This window comes from Glossina fuscipes, unplaced genomic scaffold, assembly GCF_014805625.2.
Source record: "Glossina fuscipes isolate IAEA_lab_2018 unplaced genomic scaffold, Yale_Gfus_2 147, whole genome shotgun sequence".
In the NCBI taxonomy this organism is placed as follows: Eukaryota; Metazoa; Arthropoda; class Insecta; order Diptera; family Glossinidae; genus Glossina; species Glossina fuscipes.
In genome coordinates this window covers 2,836,638-2,839,234 of record NW_023998490.1, presented here as the reverse complement: position 1 = coordinate 2,839,234, position 2,597 = coordinate 2,836,638, and positions in this window count along the sequence as shown.

The window sequence follows — 2,597 nt, the reverse complement described above, 5'->3', positions numbered from 1 at the left end:
TTCGTTAAACTAAAGACGGCCGTAGGGATCCGAACAGCGAAAAATGTCAATGTTATCCGACAATGCCGGCCATTAAGTGCCTGATAACTAATCGCCTTATGGCCGTGAAGAGGCTTGCTTTTGCAGAAACCACCTACATGCGACAAGGTACGAAAGACCGATCCCTGTGGTTCTCGATCATACTTCATATACTGCAAATACTGAAACAAATTATATTTTAGTGCCATGTGACGGTTACCGGCACAGTTACTGAACTACGAATGCCGCTTACTCCAACAACAAGATCTCGAAATAAATACAATTATTAATATGCGGGCGATGATTCTCAGCTGGGAACAATATCCACCACATATACGCAGTGCATTGTTACTGGCCGGCTTAACTAAATGTTTTCATATGGGGAGTAACGCAACCAACGCCAACTTGGCAATGTCGCTGCTGCTGGCCTTAATTAAGGTATCCTGTGAAATCATAGATACTTGGTGGTCGGAAGGACGGTTAGATGATTGGCAGCAAGAATACATCGTAGAAAGGTAACAATTCTCTGCTTATTTAAACTCAATTTTACTCTTTTTATTCGTATTTAGAATAAGCGACGTGGATCAGTCGGTATGCATGCGTAAATACCGTAAGAATAAATCGAAATTATTTTTTGTGCCATCACAAGCTACAAAAAGTATCCTTCTTATTAATGCAAGAACATGCTTTGGAAGCGGGACGTACACTTAATTTGCTTTACGAAATTAATCGCATTGGAAATTTGTGCAATGACTGCGTCGCTGTTGAAGGAAAGTTACATAATACATTTATAAAGTATTTCTTGCAACAGGTCCGAACTATGCAAAATGAAATTAAAATTCAATCGCGACCATCATCACCAAAACATGCCGATGATGAAAGTGAATGTTACAATGATCCCTTCGTCAGCACTTCAGATATTAAAATGAAAAAGAACAGCGTTTAAAGTAATTTAACAACAAATGATGAATTCTTGCTTATGTCGTTTGCGTTAAATAGCAATGAAACAGAAGCACCGAGAAACACCGAATGCTTTGGATACATTTAAGCAATTACAAAGATCTTTATGCAGTTTGCTCTTAGAAGAATTACTAATTAAAACTTTAACTCAGATACTAAACCGCCGGATTGAACTTGCAAATTTGTTTGTTATGAAATTGTATCGAGACGAGTTTATGATCTTAGCGCATTTGCAAAAATTACGTAAGGTTTTGCTATTGCAGTCGGGCGATGTTATGTATCAATTTTATAGCAGGCTGGTCAACATTCCTTTACATTTTTTAAGTAACTTTATAACATAGATTGAATCGGGTGTTCCTTGGGCTTATCCAGAGCAAAATCAAGTCAGCGATGCAACTTTGCTTAATGCGGCTGCTATTGACGATTATATCAGTAACTCAATTACGTCTGCCAATGTTTTAATGAACTCACGAACTTGTATGAAGCCAAGCCAAATAGCCATACATTCGATCGGGAATTTCGCTGTTCTTTCAAAGTGTTTACAAATGTTTACAACTGTTTAAGACTGTTTAAGACTGTTTAATAAGATTTTATATACTTTCGATCCGGAATTTCGCGTGTTTTTTTTTATTTATTTTAGATGATACGAGAATATATAAAGAGACAAGAGACAAGAAGAGCAAGAGTGAGACATAAATTGAGTGACTGATAGAGATAATCATCATTAATATTATCATGGATTTTGTTTTTGTTTTCGTTTTTTTTTTTTTTTTTTTTTTGTGATTGTTCTTGTTGCCATTTATGAACCGGTATGATAAATTTGAAAATGATATCCTGAAAACGACTTAAGGTCATATCTTTTTGGCTTATGAAAGCAATTCTGTGGAGGCAAAACGCGTATCGATATCTTCTCTGCCATTGGCCATTGGAAAGCCGATTAGCCAAGACTGTACAAAAGATTGAATTAAAATACTCAGATTACCACATAATCTAATAAGTAACTATCAAATCGGCATATTCGGGTGCAGTTCATAGCGCGGTAGACCTCATGTTTTAGATAGAATCAGTTTGTGACTGCAGATATGGCATGGTATTTGCTTGGTCGCCAAAAGCATAAAAACCATGTTCCAGCACAGGTCGCCCATATTTCGGTGGCATCCTGTCCTCGCTTTCTCATTTTTCGCAGTTGAGAACGATCGTTCAGGAAGCTTTGTGACGGCTGTGTTTAGCTAAGATAATGAAAACATTAAATATCGAGGTATTAAATAGGCTTTGTCTTCCCCCAGAACGGAGGGCGTGCCCATACATAGCCCCTTACCCGATATTCGGAGATAATTTTCGGTCTCTAAATAACGTAATGCATTTGTTTTACATGAACCGTGCCTTCATAGGCGCTAGTTTGTGTTAAGTCCCCTGGGGACATGTCGACTCATATGTTCCTTGCTTTGCGCAGCACTTATTAATTTGCGGGAGTCAGTGAGAAACTGCGTGAAGCAGAGTATGAATGAACGTTTGCTTAAGCAGCGCACTTGATCTGAACATTGAATACAGTTAACATTCGTCACTAAAGTTTTTCATTTTTCAACACTTTGTAGTTTATATTAGAAGGAAGTAGTTTG